This window comes from Humulus lupulus, chromosome 1 (assembly GCF_963169125.1).
Source record: "Humulus lupulus chromosome 1, drHumLupu1.1, whole genome shotgun sequence".
Taxonomy (NCBI): Eukaryota; Viridiplantae; Streptophyta; class Magnoliopsida; order Rosales; family Cannabaceae; genus Humulus; species Humulus lupulus.
The window spans coordinates 184,328,741-184,347,580 of NC_084793.1; the positions used below are offsets into that span (position 1 = coordinate 184,328,741).

General features: G+C 39.8%; 1 long non-coding RNA gene across 1 annotated transcript; it reads right to left on the reverse strand.

Moving 5' to 3' along the window:
- Positions 1–5,167: 5,167 nt before the first annotated feature.
- LOC133823581 (uncharacterized) lies at positions 5,168–5,908 on the reverse strand. Its single transcript, XR_009888426.1, has 2 exons — positions 5,539–5,908; positions 5,168–5,436 (listed from the first exon to the last, which is right to left on the reverse strand). It is a non-coding gene; the product is annotated as an uncharacterized LOC133823581 (long non-coding RNA).
- Positions 5,909–18,840: the final 12,932 nt, after the last annotated feature.

Consider the following 18,840-nt stretch of genomic DNA (forward strand, 5'->3'; position numbering starts at 1 on the left):
GCTAAGAACGGCAGAGGTCGAGAACGGCAATGGGCCGGGAACGGTGATAGGCACGTGGAGTGCAAGGCTGAGTGTGGCAAAGGGCCAAGGCCGGAAGCAGCGTTTAACACGCGGAGTGCGAGTTGCTAGGTTGAATCCTAAAGGATACCTAGGATATCCTCACGGTATGGACCGCGAATCCAGGGCATGGTAAAGCACCTGGGACGGCATGGCCGTATGTGTTTAACCTATAGATGGCCTGTTTAATTGATAAGTGTTGATATGCATATGTTATCTATTTGTGAGTTTTCTTGTTGGGCTTCGGCTCACGGGTGCTCTGTGGTGCAGGTAAGGGCAAGGAGAAAGTCAACCAATCATGAGTATGGCAAGCGTGAAGCGGCGTGTACATGTTTGGTTAGCCTGACTGCCACAGTCGGGGGCATTTTTGGGAAATGAATGTATACAACTAGATTTTAACGTTTAGTCGACTGTGATTATATTTTGAGTTGTAAATATTTCTAAACTGTATTTTGGGATCCCAAATGTTAAACTTTTATAATTTTCAATGAAATGAGATTATTTTCAAAGATTATGACTTTGATTTTAGCTTAGTCACACTTTTGTTCTAAGAACCTCGTTTAGCGAGTTAATTGCACGATTTAAACTCACTTAGTAACAAATCTAAGGTAGTAGGGTGTTACAGATACCAAGTATGGTGTCAACTTCTCCGAGATCTTTCATCTTGAAGGTTGATGATAGAAACCTCTTCGTTTCTTCTATCCCTTTCATGCTATCACTTAGAATAAGCATGTAATCTACATATAAGCAAACAATGATCACACATCCCTTACAAGTTTTGGAATACAAACACTTGTCTCCATTGTTATGCCTAAAACCATTAGACATGATGGCTTGATCGAATTTCTCATGCCATTACTTAGGAGCTTTGTAACGACACGAATTTGCTAATCGGGCTTAGGGCCTTGATTAGTGTGCCTAGAGGGCAATAAGTGATTTAATATGTTAATATGTGGATTTATGTGTTTATATGATATGATGCATGTTTAATTGAGTTAAATGTGCATGTGGGCCCCGTCTGGATATTAGGGGCATAAGTGTGATAAATGTGATAAATGTTATATATATGTGATATGTCTGTGCAGCACGATCCGAGACAGTCCTGGGGAGCGGTTAGCCAGAGAGTTACAACGGGGTTGAGATTCCGACTCGGGGCGAGTCAAGGGGTAATTTGGGTACTAGGTGTGTTATGGTATTATCGGGACACGAAAATAAATATTTGGAGATATATGTGAAGATAGAATGTCTAGGAGGGAATATTGGGGAAATTTACCATTTTTCCCTCGGGGACGTTTTGGTACCCCGAGCCTTGAGGTAACCACATAGATTAAGTTAAATAAAACAAACCTTAGAACTATACAGAACACTTAAGGAACCGACTCATTCTATCTCTCTAAGCAAGTGGATATCTTCTCTTTGGAGGCTTGAGGAGAACTTGGAGGAACTAGCTAGAAGCTAGAAGGATTTCAACTGAGTAATCTTGGAAGCTAGGAGCTTGGGGATTAAGGATCAACTTCAGAGATTGGATTCAGCAAAGGTAAGCTTTAATTATAAAGGTTATGATGATAATTTTTGTTGGTTTGTTAGGGTTTGCATGTTGGTTAAGTTTGATTTGTCTAGAGTGTCTTAGCTGGGTTTTGGAGCAGATTTTAATGGGGTTTTGGTGCTGTTATTGAGCTGAAATAATTGTGTTGGTTATCTAGGATTGTTAGCCAAGTTTTGGGTGAATTGGCTTGAGGAAAGGTGTAGAAAGATGGTGAGAAAATCTGGGTTCGGAGGTGAGGGCCGCGGCCCTAGGAGGGGCGCGCTGTGGCCCCTGTGCACACGCGGCCGAGGGTGGCCGAGGAGTTCATGCGCACCGCGGCCCGTGTGTGTTGCAGGGGTGTGCTAGCCTCTGTTTTGAGGCTAGCCGCGACTCTGGAGGGTGGGGCCGTGGCTCTTAGTGCTAGTCTGCATTTTTAAGGGTGTTTAGGCTTGGGAATTCAATGGTTAAGGCTCGGGATGGATTTTATCACCTGGATTGATAGAATTCAAGGTCCTGAAGGTTAAGGTTATGGCTCAAAGTTATTTATTGGATTAGAACTTGATGGATGGATATTGTTAATATGTTGTGACTAGGGTTTCGACGAGGCTTAAGTTAGAGGACTGTGCTCGGGACATCAGTGCTCGGAGAGCTCGGGACTCAGGTAAGAAAACCCTTGTTCCCATAGAGCTTGTATGCAGGGCTGAGCCCCTTGTTTGAATAGGACTGGTATGCAGGGCTGAGCCCATTGTATTTGAACTGCGGGGCGTAGCCCTTTAATTGAATATGCTAGAATTCTGTACTTGCTTGTTATGCTATGTATGCTATTATGTCACTACAAGAAAAAATGATTTTAATAACACCAAAAATGTGTTATCAAAACATACCATAACACTTTTTGATGTGTTAAGACCGACTATGTTATCATAGGTCAGGGTACTTTACATAACACTTTATCATTGTTATACAGATGTGTTATAACACAATTTTTGTGTTATTTTAATAAATAGATAAGTGTTTAATTATGTTATTTCAATACTTATAAATTTTTGTTATACTACACTTTAGTATAACACATTTTTTGTGTTATACTACACTTTAGTATAACACATGTGTTATATTAGCTTAGAGAAACATAATCTTTTTTTACTTACACAAAACTAGGAAAATAAATATGAAAGTTGAAGCCAAATAAGGTAACATAAATAGATTTTTATTAATTACTCAAACTGTAATTACAATATTTAGTCTACTAGTCTAGGCTTAAGAAATCATATTACAACATAATTTATGCCCAATTCAGATTCCTTTATCACTAAATACAAAACAAGATATGTATACAAAAATTAGTGAAATACATTCTTCCATTGTAAAGGCCTCAACTACAAATGTTGTCAAGAATTGCTCCAAAGAAATCATCTCAATATACCTGCACATTGTAAAAAAAAAGTCCTTTTATTATTAAGAACATAAGTAGCCAATAGGGCATCAAGTATGGCATCCAAATTAACAAGTAGAATGTGAATATGGCTGTTAGAGGTCCTTTATGAAGCCCGTGCTATTCCTCTTATTCGAGCAGTTAACAATAAGTTCGAGTGGAATAGACAGATCACCACAAACTAATAACATATACAAACACGATGGCCATAGATAACAGAGATACATACTAAACAACGATGTGTATCTGGGTGTTCAGCGTTCAACCCCAGTAGTTGCTTTACAACCTGCACTCCAAAGACAATTTAGTCACCAGTTGGCCTTATGCAGCTCAAGACAAAAAGAGGGTCAAAATAAAAGCTTCTCAGCCACACGCTTAAACAAAAGCTTACCTGAAAGGCAAGCAAAAACTTCTGTGGGGAAAACCAAGGGAACCTAAAAAAAAGACCACAAGAATAGGTGGGGAAAAACCTGAAACATAAATAGCCAGTAACAGCTCCAATACACACAAAACTTCTAGACAACTACAAAACCTAACAATAACTAAAATCCATATAAAAAAGCAAGCCTAAAAATCAACATAATAGACAGCTAGTCACCTATAAGATCTACATTAATATATAATATAAGAAACAATATACAGAAGATACCACTTAGAATACCTTATACAAAAGCATTTCCCCATGTTCACAACGTTCATTATCAGGAGGAAAATCATCTTCTAGTGTCCCTTCATATGCTTCCAGAATTTCAACTGCTTTTAAAGCACTAACAAGAAAAACTAAAATTTAATAGACCAAAACTTATACTCAAATTTAATAACCCAAACACACAACCAAGAAGAATTTATCCACTGAAAATGTAAAGAGGAACTATTCTTACATATTTACATATGTTGTATAGGAAGAAAAAAAAAATTGTTTGTATACATATATAATACTTAAACACATGTACAAAAGAGAGGAATAACATTTTCTAAAAGCAACAGATGGACTGTATTAACTTCCACATGATTTATTTGATATAGATTTTTAAAAGGTTCAGCTTACATCACACTATGTAACATACTTTTTGACAATAAATTCAGAACATGAATTACAAGTGTAATTTTTTACTGAGAACAACTGCATGAACCATGACAACGTATTAGCAAAAAATTAACAGCAATGGCATGACCAATGTCAAAACCACTGTTTGAAAATATGAAGTCATAGATCTACAGTCTATAGTCTAGAAATTTCCAGTTGTGTTTAAAGCACGAATCAATTTGAATTATCAATGAGAGAACATAAGTTTGGAAACTTCTTGGTTGTTTATATCAAACATTAAGTATTTGAGTAACATTAGTAAGTGGGACCAACAAGAAAAACAATTTAGGTTTGTCACTGTAAATGATGGCCACTAGAAAGATAAATATATATAAATAAAGGATCAATAAATAAGGTCAAATTCTTACTCATCTTAATACTGTGTCTAAGGTTTTTGTTGGCTCTCTGTTGCGGATAGTTTGTCTTCCAAAGCTCCCTATATATAGAAAATTTACAGTTACAGAGCACAAGTATTAAAAATAAAGGTTGAAAATTTTAATGAAAGCCCAAGAGCCTAATTAGTCTACAGATTTAATACCAAATTTAATTCAAAGAAGAAAAATTCAAAATTGAAACTTTGAACCAAAAACTGAGATAAGTCTACAGATCAATGCTCGAAGTATCATACAAAAATAAAACTGTAAAACCCACATAGCTCTTACCATTTTCTGAAAGTTTTTTCAAGACTACAGCATGTATTCCATCTTTTAGATACCACAAATTGTCAACAGCAGCAACTCAATTACTTAAGATGTTCTTAGTCTGTTCAGCGTATCAAATCATCCTGGCAATCATATCAGATGACATGGATCAGACATCTATAAAATGCTCCACTTCTTATTGGATACGCAGCCAAAGACAGAACCCATTAGATGAGACAGAGGATGGTTACCAAAGTCGCTGCTAACATACCTGAATTCGAAACCAGTAACAACGAATAAAAACAGGCATAGGCAGTGGAAAGAATATATCAGGAGTTAACTAATAACTGTATGACAAAAACAGAAAATATAATTTGAACTCAAACAGAAAAACAGACTAATAACTTCATTTTTTGCAATGAATATCAGATACAGAAGGTGAGCATTGATTAGAGTTCAATGCAGAGCAATTGTTTTCCCCCAACTGTTTGTAATTGTCATCACCAAAAACTGGAGTGAACTCGTTACTCAAATTTTGGGATGAGATTAAGGAAGCAAACAATCCATTTATGTCATAGGTTTATACTTTTTCATATGAATTAGCATTTTCCAATGTGCTAAACACATCAAGATTTTCGGTTTCCTGAAAGAGCCTCATTGTTTGATCCACAAAGTCCAATCTTTCAGATATCTGCAGCAGTAACAACAATGGCAGAGCATTAATCAATTAACAGCTCAATCACAGAACACTAATCGAACGGTTAAGCATAAATATTCATAGAAGTGATCTAACCTTCTCAGTAGATCCAAACTGTACTAGTCCTCATGGTTCAACCGGTACTACCACAATGGTCTGCAAAGTGAGTTTGATTGTTAATAATTCTGAGTTGTGAGCTAGAATTGAACAACTTTGACAACATATGAGAAGAAACCATAAAATTTATAACACAAGTTTCTACCATACTAATCTCAATTAAAGTACTCAAAAAGAAAAAAATTGTACCTTTATTCTAGAGGAAAACTAATAGCAAACCTCAGAATCATCCTGTAGAGTGAAAGAAAATTGACAAAATAAGCAAACATAACAAGAATTCTAACTTCAAAAAATTCAACATATGTATGTGATTTCAACTCTAAAAACTGAAAAAGAAAGAAGAAATACCTGAAATGTGTGTTTATTTTCAGTAGATTTGAAAGAATTCCATTCCTCACTTCGCCCATCAGCTTGAATCCATTGGTACTTCCCATTTAAAGCAGTTTGACCAATAATTCTACATTGACACATATACAAACAACAAACATTAGCCCTCTATTTTCCTCTAATCAACTTTATTATTTTTTAGAGAAAAGAAACAAATATTTTCTCTAATGCATTTGGCACATTTATACAGAAAAAAACAAATGTTTAGGGGCATACCCTTCTCCAAGCACATGGACTTTTAATAGCATATTTTCAATGACAGCTCCAACTGGGTCCTCAAAGTAGGCATCTTCAAGAGACAACAGCCTGAGACCATTCCAAAGAGCATAATTCACAGTTAGCTAAATTAATATTGAGAAAATACATATTGCAAATCCATTATCTTCTTAATGATGCTAACTTATTATAATGGTTAAATGAAATTTCACAAAGCTTGATCTCAGAGTGAAAAATGCAGATTAAGAAAAACAAAATATGGGTTTTGAGCAACATTAATTTTTTATTTTTCTCTCCAAATAATTTAAAAAAAAAACCCATGTAAAGCATTTTCATTTTCTCAACTTGAGTTATTCTTTTAAAAAGAAAATAAGAAAGAACTATGCTTGATTTGAGAAAACCATGGGTACACAAATCTCAAATGTGACTGGGAAAAATATTTTAAAATTTTAAAAAAAGTTATAGAATTGATTAAGAAAAGAACAAAAGGAGTGTGGTGTAAAGAAGAAAAGACAAAACGAACAAAAAGAAAAAACTTACATGGGATTTCTTTGGTCGAAACACCAGAAAACGCCATAAGACCAACCATTACTAACACAAAGACTCTTGAGTGTTCTTCTAAGCACTGAACTGTTCTCAGCTTCACCCATTTCACCAACTATGAAATGGTCTTTGTTCAACTCTGTTGGAACAGAACGAACAAGCTTTTTTCTTCCAACAGAAATCACCTCAAAACCACTCCCCAGAAAACAATTCTCAATCTCATGCTTCTTTGGCTTCAGCTTTAATGCTCTTCAGAGGTAAAAAATGTTATTTGGAATTGGAACCAATTTTTAATCAAGTTGAAATACTCTTTATATCTATGCAGTTCCCTAAAAACAATTAATTTAAAAAAAAATGAAATCCATAGCATGATAACTGATTATTGAAGAAGAAGGAAATAATAGAAAAGAAAAGTAAGCCATATTTCAAAGTATGAGATCATAATTTTTTTTAACTTTACTTTGTCTTACAATTGTCATTATCATGGCTATAAATATATTATCATTTTGCATTTCTGTATACCTTACACAGTATTCTAAACTAAGTAGACCTTTAAGAGAACTAATAAAATACCTCCTCATAAACAAATGTACCGAAAATTGGCCCCCTTGGTTCTCTAAAACCAATACAGGATCCATCTATGTCCACCCTTGTTCTTCTAGTTATCATAAATGAAGTACAAATAGTAAACATATGAAAGAATATAAAATATTTTTATAACACTATGCTGTTGTACTCTTAGCATATGCATGAATAGATTTATATATATACCACATTTATATTTATATAAGAGTAATAAGAGCCATCAATAATATACCACATTTATATTTATATATAGTCTCAAAAATACCTCTTTTAATAAGTACAGTAACTAGAAAAACAAAAACTCCTAATAAGTAGCATGAAACAAAAGAAAAAAACTCCTAATAAGCGAAGTGAATGAGCAAGGAGTTTATAAAAGAAGAAAGGGAACAAAGAAGTTTTTATGACAAACAAGCACTTTCAACTTACAACAACAAGCTAATAACAATATATATACCAAATGTGTCATTAAATAGAAATTCTTATTTCTTCAAGGCATACAGTTACAGTTACAATCCTTGCATCTGGACAGTTTAGGAGATCACAGAGTGGGCCGATGCAACCTTGGCTAACAAGAAATCTGCAAGGCAATGTCCATGTTAGTGAAATGTCATGCCAAATGCATTACAACTATAATAGCTATATATTAGATGAATCTTTCTACAACAGAAGTGCATTAGGACCAGAAGTTCTTATATCTATATATATATATATATTAAATTACACGAGTCAACTCAAATTTTATATATTTTCTCTTTTTTTTTTTTGGTTGTAACAGAAGTGCATGTGTAAACAAGAAAGGAAGCACAAGTATATACTGGATTTGTTCATGAGAGCCATCGGAACTGGCATTAGAGATGGCCCATGCAGCCTCCTTTTTTATATCGAACTCTGAATGTTGGAGAAGATGTACAAGCGGGTGAATGATATTGGCCTCAATTACAGCCTGCAAAACCGAATTTAATAGAAAAAATTACAAGCCGATCATCCTACTAGGAGTTAAATTAGGCCAAAATAGTCACCATAATTGACAGCTTGGACTCTCCCAAGGTGCCAAATCTAAGCATATGAATTTTCCACAAAAAAAACAGTTGAATTCAGAAATGAAAGTGAATGAGAACAAATCTAAGAAAGGTGCTATTGCTTGTAAGGACAGAAAAAATTGGCCTACAGCCATGGATGAGGAGATGAAATCTCTATATGACAATAATACATTGAGTTTAGTAATAGAATTCAATAAAAAGAAAGTGAGATAAAAATAAAATAAGAGTGTACATGCTTTAAATTCATCCTTAAAATACTCACTAGTAGCATCAAAGAAATAAAAGTTAATTAAATCTCGGTACTTTAAAAAGTAACAGATAAGTTTCTTAGTATGAAAGTACCTAATACCCATTCCACTCTGGATTTTGTGAAGGAACCCCTTGAGTTGGGGAAAGGATCATTGGCATAAACGAAACAAGAGAAAACATTCAAATAATCAGAATGAATCAAATGAAAAAATTCACAAAACAAGAGAAAAAGATCAAATTATAATATCTAGAATTGTTATAATTATAAAAACCTTACATTGTGACTGCCTTTCTCCATGCCAAGAGCAAACAATACAGTAAAACGAGTATGAACTCAGAATCTAAAGAAAGGGTCTCAAGAGACTTGCAATGTACGCCCACTGCTTCCAGTGAGACATCAGTTATCTTAGCACAAGCAGCAATACCAAGAGCTTTCAATGAATTCCCACAACCAAGAGCTAATTCAACTAAACCCACATCTGTTAAGGCCTCACAAAATCACCAATTTAAATCCCCAAGCTGCTTACAAGACTGACCAACAGCAGCTAGACCATGATCTCCAACATAGCAACCCTTAAAGAAAACCATACCAAAATGATATGTCACAAAAACTTGGGAAAAATGAGGTAAACGATGAATATATTTTCATTTATTTTAACAGAAACAGATAAGACCCACATAAAACACTTCAAATTTCAAGTATAGTAGACCAAAAAATCACTTGTAAATCTAAAGCTGTTAAAAATGAGCACTTCTTGGCGAGTGCAATTAAGCCAGAACTTGAGACGTTAGAGCACCAGATTAAGCTCAGCTTCTCAAGTTTCGAAAAGCCTTCGCCAAAGCTCTAAACCCTGCTTACATGAAAGAAGAAAGTGGTATAGCCTTAAAGACGTATGTTAGAGTTCATGAATAAAAAGGCAATAATGTTTGGAGTTTAGAAACATAGGAGTAAAACATACAACTCAAATTGCAAGCGAAAAAAGGCTGGAATTTATAACAACATATCGTATATTCCAGGTTTGAGAAAGGCCTTTCCACATCACGCAATACAAAAGGGCGTCCGTTAATGTACACTACCTCTTTGAAGAAAAGAAAGAAATTTTTTTGGTTGAGAACAACCACTTGCAGTAGTGGACTATTTGGTCCAAATTTTTTGCATGGTCAAAGCATCAAAAGGCTCGTGAGTCCAAAATTTAGGTTAGGCGAACTTGAAAACACAGCTAAAATGAAATTGCCTAGGAATTCGAATTTGGTTATAGAAACTGAAGAACCTAACAAGTAATGGATCTATGTAGGAATTTACCGGCTCCTCACGAAGGTTCATCCAAAGAACTTGAGCCTCCTTTCCATGAATGTGGTTGAGAACATTTTGGATCCCATCCATGGTATGAATTGCAATGCCATGAACATGTAAAGATTCGGCGTGATGGTAGTTGGGAGCACCATCGATTTGAGGAGACAATCGTTTGTTCTGGCAGCCAGGAAAGTGGTCGCTCTTCAGAATCGTCTTCTTCCCGAGCACTGATCCTCCCCTTAGCTTCATCACTTGCTCCGGCTCCTTTGAGGAGATTTGAGAGAGTGAGGAGTTCAAAGACCGTACCAAGCCGAAGAAATGGGTCTCTTCTTTGTGTCGAAATGTTGAAGGAAATGGGTCTCTGTTCTTTGTTGAAGAAATGTTGAAGGAAATGAAAAAAAAAGCTAAGTGGCGGGATGGCTAAATAAATTACCACCCTTTTTTTCATTAAGTTCCCAATATAATACTTTTACATAACTCTTTTTTATTAGTATTATATTCATGTGTTATGGAAATGGGTATTTGGTGTAGTGTGTGAATGATCGGCAAGAGCTGGGAACGGTGTAGGCCGAGAACGGCGAAGGGCCGGGAACGGCGTTGAGCACGTTGAGTGCAAGGTCGAGAACGGCAAGGGGCCGGGAGCAGCGTTGAGCACGTGGAATGCGAGGTGCCAGGACGAGTCCCTAAAAAGGATACCTGGGATATCCTCACGGCGTGGTTCGTGAACCCAGGGCTTGGTAAATGCCTGGGACGGCTAGGCCGTACATGTTTAGCCCGTTGGTGGCCAGTTTATAAGCTTGTTATATGTGTTGCATATGTTATCTGTTTGTGGGTTTTCTTGCTGGGCTTCGGCTCACAGATGCTTTATGGTGCAGGTAAGGGTAAGGAGAAAGCCAACCAACCATGAGTGTAGCAGGCGTGAGGCAGCGTGTACATGTTTGGCCAGCCTGGCTGCCACAGCCAGAGGATTTTGGGAGATGATTGTAAATAAACCTAGATTTTGTCGTTTAGTCGACTTGGTTCTGTTTATGTATTGTAAATGTTTCTAAATTGTATTTTGGGATCCCAAGTGTAAAACTTTTATGATTTTCTATGGAAACTATTATTTCTAAAGTTTTTCATCTGTTTATGGCTTAATTACACTATTTGACCTAAAATCTCGATTAGCGAGTGGAAAGCACGTTTTCAAACTCAGTAATGACTCTAAGGAAGTAGGGCGTTACAACTTGGTATCAGAGCGAGCCAAGGTTATTTGTTCTGGAGATTGATCGAACATGTACACACGCTGTCAGTGAAAGGCTCAACTTAGGGTTGGTTGGTAAGATTGGCTAATATGTTTGAAAATGTGTTTGAATGTCCTGTTTGCCTGCTTATATTGTATAGAGCATGATGAATGAGTTAACATATGCATGATGCTAGGGCATGGCCCGCTGTGTGTTATATGTTATATGAGATATTATTATGGATGACTGATGTGTTTGGGAGGTGGTTTTTGGATGTTGTTATCATGCCTGAGGAACAGCGTCGTTGGTTGCAGGCATATTTGTTGAGATGCCTCGACAATCAGCTAGACTTCGCAGTAGTAGGGCCGAGGATGACAACCAGGGTCAGGACCCTCCACCTGCCCCAGAGAATTGGCAAGAGATGTTTGCCGAGATGGAAGTGAGACTGCAGCGAACAGAGGAAGAGTTGCGACAGTTGAGGCAGCAGGTTCTGCCTCAGGTTACTGGGCTGCCAGTGCAGCAGGTTGCAGCGTCAGTGCTAGTGCAGTCTGCTATGGAGAATAAGTGGGAACCTTTGTATGAGAGGTTCAGGAAGCAACATCCTCCCACCTTCGAGGGTGGATCAGACCCACTACGGGCAGAGCAGTGGATTAATATGATTGCCTCAATTCTGGATTTTATGTGAGTTCAGGGGAATGAGAGGGTAGCCTGTGCTAGCTACATGTTCAGAGAGGATGCCCGCATCTGGTGGGACGTGGTAGTTCAGAGAAGGGATGTATTAGTTATGACCTCGGGAGAATTCAGAAACCTGTTTAATGAGAAGTACTTTAGTGTGGCAGTACGAGCTGCGAAGGTTGATGAGTTTATCAACCTGACCCAGAATCAGTCGACAGTGACTGAGCATGCAATAAAGTTTGATAGATTTGCAAAGTTTGCGCCAGATCTAGTGCCGACTGATGTGGCAAGAAGGGATAGGTTCGTGCGGGGGTTAAATGTGAGGATCGCCCGTGATGTGAATATTACCTTGGATCCAGAGACTACTACTTATGGCCAAGTTGTGGACAAGGCCTTTACTGCTGAGAGGACCGAAGATCATATTTGGAAGGATAATGCTGTTAGGCGCGATGCCAGGAGGACAGTGCCTCCTTTTGTTGGGTTCAGTTGTGGTGATGGTTCTAGTGAGCAGAAGAGGAAGGCCCCAGATTCCTTTGTTCCTCCCAGTTTAGATAGGAGGGCGCGGGGTGCTTCCACTGGCCGTCAGGGTGGCAGTGATAACTGGAGCAGTTTTCCGATGTGTCCGCGGTGCAGGCATCGACACCAGGGTGAGTGTAGGATCAGGGCCTACTTTGTTTGTGGGAGTGCCAGCCATCTGAAGAGGGATTTCCCTCAAGTTAAGAAGGAGGAGCAGAAGCAGAGTGACAGTCTTGCTCCTGCCAGGGTATTCACTTTGACTTAGACTGAGGCGGAGGCTAGCCCCTCAGTGGTGATAGGTCAGATCTCTAGTGCTGGTTCTCTGTATACTGCATTGTTTGATTCAGAGGCTACCCATTCATTTGTATCTGCTAGGGTGATAGATCAGCTTTGTAGACCTAGTGGTGTGTATGCTAGGGGATTTCAGACTTTGTTGCCAACAGGAGAATTGGTAGTCTCTAGGAAGTGGATTAGAGCATTGCCTGTAGAGGTAGATGGTAGGGAACTGTCTGTTGATCTGATTGATTTAGAGATGGATGACTTTGATATGAATTTGGGGATGGATTGGCTATCCAAGTATGGGGCAACGATTGACTGCAAGTGTAGAATGGTGACTTTTGAGCCAGAAAGGGAGGTACCCTTTGTGTTTGTGGGGTCAGTTAGTGGACCGCGTGTACCAATGATTTAAGCCTTAAGGGTTAGGGACCTGATGCATAGGATTCCTGGCAAGTGTTGTGGATACTTCTAGGGTGGTGCCAGTTGGACCGGGTGAGACTAGATTGGTGTGTGAGTTTCCGGATTTGTTTCCAGTGGATCTGCTGGGGTTGCCGCCGCAGAGGGAGATTGACTTCATTATAGAGTTGGTACCAGGAGCGGAGCCAGTGTCTAGGACACCCTATAGAATGGCTCCGGCGGAGTTAAAGGAGTTGAAGATTCAGTTGCAGGAGTTACTTGATTTGGGGTTCATTAGACCGAGTTTCTCGCCATGGGGTGCTCCAGTATTGTTCGTTAAGAAGAAGGATGGGTCCCTTAGGATGTGTATTGATTATAGGGAGCTGAACAAGTTAACCATCAAGAACAAGTATCCACTGCCTAGGATCGACGATTTATTTGACCAGTTACAGGGAAGAACTGTGTTTTCCAAGATAGATCTCCGATCAGGTTACCATCAGTTGAGGATTAAAGAGGAGGACATACCAAAGACCGCTTTCCGGACGAGGTATGGACATTATGAAAACCTAGTTATGTCCTTTGGATTAACCAATGCCCCAGCAGCTTTTATGGACATGATGAATAGGGTTTTCAAGGATTATCTAGACAAGTTTGTGATCGTATTCATCGACGACATACTAGTGTACTCCCAGTCAGAGGCAGAGCATGAGCAGCATCTGCGGTTGGTACTACAGTGGTTGAGGGAGCATAAGTTGTATGCTAAGTTCAGTAAGTGTGAGTTTTGGTTGCCACAAGTTACATTTATGGGCCATATCGTCAGTAACGAGGGGATTCTGGTTGACCCAAGTAAGATTGAGGCGGTCAGAGATTGGCCTAGACCGAGCAATGTTCCTGAAGTGAGAAGCTTTCTGGGTTTAGCAGGGTATTATCGGCGGTTTGTTGAGGGGTTCTCTAGAATAGCTATGCCATTGATAGAACTGACAAAGAAGAAGACAAGGTATGTCTGGACGGACAGGTGTGAGAACAGTTTTAAGGAACTGAAGCGGCGATTGATTACTGCGCTAGTGTTAAGCTTGCCAACCGAGAATGAGAAGTTTGTGGTCTACTGTGATGCATCTAGGCAGGGTTTGGGGTGCGTGTTGATGCAATCTGGTAAGGTGATAGCCTATGCATCGAGACAGTTGAAGGAATATGAGCAGAGATATCCTATGCATGACCTGGAGTTGGCAGCGGTGGTGTTTGCACTTAAGATTTGGAGGCATTATCTTTATGGTGAGAAGTGCGAGATATACACCGACCATAAGAGCCTAAAGTATTTCTTTACATAGAAGGACCTGAATATGCGCCAGAGGCGGTGGCTGGAGTTGGTTAAGGATTATGATTGTGATATCCTATACCATCATGGGAAGGCTAATGTAGTGGCTGATGCATTGAGTCGGAAGGGCCCAGGGCGGTTGTTCAGTTCAAGGCAGATATCTGACAAGTTAGCTGAGGAGTTGACCAGAGCAGGTATAGAGTTGGTGGTTGGATAGTTGGCCAACATCACTCTTCAGTCTACACTCCTTAAGAGGATCAAGGAAGTGCAGGGGAAAGATTCCCATCTGCGAGGTCATAGGGAGAGTGCCTTAGTCAGAGCGACAAAGGACTTCTCCATCTCTGAGATGGGGTTATTGAAGTACAAGGGTCAGATCTGTGTTTCGATGGATTCTGATATTCGGCGAGAGATGTTAGATGAATCGCATACCACTCCTTATTCTTTGCACCCGGGTACGACGAAGATGTACCAAGATTTGAGAGCTCTATATTGGTGGTTGGGCATGAAGAGGGATGTGGTGGATTATGTGGCTAAGTGCTTAACTTGCCAGCAGGTTAAGGCTAAGCACCAGAGGCCTGCGGGGTTGCTGCAGCCTCTGGGGATCCCAGAATGGAAGTGGGAAGATATTACTATGGACTTTGTAGTTGGCTTACCGAGAACTGTGGGACAACATGACTCGGTGTGGGTGATTGTGGATAGGTATACCAAGTCCGCCACTTTTTGCCTGTTAGGAAAACTTATACTATGGAGCAGTACGCTGAGTTGTATGTGAAGGAGATTGTTCGACTTCATGGGGCTCCAAGGTCGATAGTATCCAACAGAGACCCCACCTTCACCTCCAAGTTTTGGGAGAGTCTGCAGAAGGCTATGGGCACGTAGCTACGGTTTAGTACCGCTTATCATCCTCAGATGGATGGGTAGTCTGAGAGAACGATTAAGATATTGGAGGATATGCTGCGAGCCTGTGTACTTGACTTTGGGGGATCGTGGAGTAAGTATCTCCCTTTGATCGAGTTCTCGTATAACAACAGTTATCAGGCGACCATCGGAGTGGCTCCGTATGAGATGCTTTATGGAAGGAAGTGTAGATCACCTATTCATTAGGATGAGACAGGTGAGAGGAAGTATCTGGGTCCGGAGATGGTTCAGAGGACCAATGAGGCGATTGAGAAGTTCAGAGCGCGTATGCTCGCCTCCCAGAGTCGACAGAAGAGTTATTCAGACCTGAAGCGTAGGAGCGTGGAATTTCAGGTTGGTGATCATGTGTTCCTTAGGGTTTCACCCATGAGGGGTGTGAAACGGTTTGGTGTTCGGGGCAAGTTGAGCCCTAGGTTTGTTGGTCCCTTCAAGATTCTGGAACGAGTTGGAGAGGTAGCTTACAGGTTAGCGATGCCTCCAGCTTTATCAGGGGTCCATGATGTTTTCCATGTATCCAAGCTCCGGAAGTATATGTCAGATTCAACGCATGTTCTAAGTTTTGAGAATCTGGAGCTTGATCAGGATTTATCCAATGAGGAGAAGCCGGTTCAGATTTTGACCGAAAAGATAAAGTCTTGAGGAACAAGACCATCGCCTTGGTGAAAGTGCTGTGGAGAAACAACAAGGTTGAGGAGGCGGCATGGGAACTTGAGTCAGAGTTGAGGGAGCGGTACCCCGAGTTGTTCAGGTAATTTCGAGGATGAAATTTCTGTAAGGAGGGGATAGTTGTAACGACCCAAATTTGCTAATCGGGCTTAAGACCTTGATTAGTGTGCCTGGAGGGCAATAAGTGATTTAATATGTTAATATGTGGATTTATGTATATATATGATAATGATGCATGTTTAATTGAGTTAAATGTGCATGTGGGCCCCGTCTGGATATTAGGGGCATAAGTGTGATAAATGTGATAAATGTTATATATATGTGTGATATGTCTGTGCAGCACGATCCGAGACAGTCTTGGGGATCGGTTAGCCAGAGAGTCACAACGGGGTTGAGATTCTGACTTGGGGCGAGTCGAGGGATAATTTGGGTACTAGGTGTGTTATGGGATTATCGGGACATGAAAATAAATATTTGGAGATATATTTGAGGATAGAATGTCTAGGAGGGAATATTGGGGAAATTTACCATTTTGTCCTCGGGGACGTTTTGGTACCCCGAGCCTTGAGGTAACCACATAGATTAAGTTAAATAAAACAAACCTTAGAACTATACAGAACACTTAAGGAACCGACTCATTCTATCTCTCGAAGCAAGTGGATATCTTCTCTTTGGAGGCTTGAGGAGAACTTGGAGGAACTAGCTAGAAGCTAGAAGGATTTCAACTGAGTAATCTTGGGAGCTAGGAGCTTGGGGATTAAGGATCAACTTCAGAGATTGGATTCAGCAAAGGTAAGCTTTAATTATAAAGGTTATGATGAGAATTGTTGCTGGTTTGTTAAGGTTTGCATGTTGGTTAAGTTTGATTTGTCTTAAGTGTCTTAGTTGGCTTTTGGAGCAGATTTTAATGGGGTTTTGGTGCTGTTATTGAGTTGAAATAATTGTGTTGGTTATCTAGGATTGTTAGCCAAGTTTTGGGTGAATTGGCTTGAGGAAAGGTGTAGAAAGATGGTGAGAAAATCTTGGTTCGGAGGTGAGGGCCGCGACCCTAGGAGGGGTGCGCCGTGGCCTGTGTGTGTTGCAGGGGTGTGCTAGCCTCTGTTTTGAGGCTAGCCGCAGCTCTTGAGGGTGGGGTCGCGACTCTTAGTGCTAGTCTGCATTTTTAAGGGTGTTTAGGCTTGGGAATTCAATGGTAAAGGCTCGGGATGGATTTTATCACCCGGATTGATAGAATTCAAGGTCCTGGAGGTTAGGGTTATGGCTCAAAGTTATTTATTGGATTAGAACTTGATGGATGGATATTGTTAATATGTTGTGACTAGGGTTTCAGCGAGGCTCAAGTTAGAGGACTGTGCTTGGGACATTGGTGCTCGGAGAGCTCGGGACTCAGGTAAGAAAACCCTTGTTCACATAGAGCTTGTATGCAGGGCTGAGCCCCTTGTTTGAATAGGACTGGTATGCAGGGCTGATCCCATTGTGTTTGAACTGTGGGGCGTAGCCCTTTAATTGAATATGGTAGAATTCTGTACTTGCTTGTTATGCTATGTATGCTATTATGTGAATGATCGGCAAGAGCCGAGAACGGTGTAGGCCGAGAACGGCGAAGGGCCGGGAACGATGTTGGGCACGTTGAGTGCAAGGCTGAGAGTGACAAGGGGCCGGGAGCAGCGTTGAGCACGTGGAATGCGAGTTGCCAGGGTGAGTCCCTAAAAAGGATACCTGGGATATCCTCACGGCGTGGTCCGCAAACCCAGGGCTTGGTAAACGCCTGGGACGGCTAGGTCGTACGTGTTTAGCCCGTTGGTGGCCTGTTTATAAGCTTGTTATATGTGTTGCATATGTTATCTGTTTGTGGGTTTTCTTGCTGGGCTTCGGCTCACAGATGCTCTGTGGTGCAGGTAAGGGTAAGGAGAAAGCCAACCAACAATGAGTGTAGCAGGCGTGAGGCCAGCCTGTACATGTTTGGCCAGCCTGGCTGCCACAGCCAGAGGATTTTGGGAGAAGATTGTAAATAAACCTAGATTTTGTCGTTTAGTCGACTTGGTTCAGTTTATGTATTGTAAATGCTTCTAAATTGTATTTTGGGATCCCAAGTGTAAAACTTTTATGATTTTCTATGGAAACTATTATTTCTAAAGTTTTTCCTCTGTTTATGGCTTAATTACACTATTTGACCTAAAATCTCAATTAGCGAGTTGAAAGCACGTTTTCAAACTCACTTAGTAACGACTCTAAGGAAGTAGGGCGTTACAAGCTTGTTTCAATCCATATAAGGATTTTACAAGTCTACATACTTTATGTTCATATCTTGGTAGGACAAACCCTTCAGGTTGTTCCATATAGACCTCCTCATTGAGGTCACCATTAAGGAATGCCGTTTTGACATACATTTTATGAACATACAAGTTATGCATAGAAGCCAAAGCGAACAAAATTCTTATAGAAGTTGTTCTTGCAACAGGCGCATAGGTATCGAATTAATCAATGCCCGCTTTTTGCCTAAACCCTTAAGCTACTAATCTAGCTTTAAAGGTTTGGATAGTGCCGCCAGTGTAGTATTTTCTCCTAAATACCCACTTACACCCAATTGGATTAGACCCCAGTGGGAGGTCTACTAATTCCCAAGTGTTGTTGGAAAGAATGGAATCCATCTCATCATTGATGGCTTCTCTATAAGTCTTAGGATTATCCTCAACAAGAAGTACAATAGGAATTTTCCTAATGACTTCCTCTCTATTTCCTTCTACCATGTAGAAAGAAATTTGTTGAGAATATATCTTATCCAATACTGGACTTTTTTCCTTTCTAAGCCCTTGACTTCTTCTAAGTTCAATAGGTTGCTTTACATTCCTTTGGTAATTCTCCTCTTGAGAATCATTTTTGGATGTAGATGCTTGAGAATTGTTCTCATATAACAAATTCTCCTTTAGAGATGTTGAAGTTTGAGAATTGTTGTCACATAACATGTTCTCAAAAAATTCA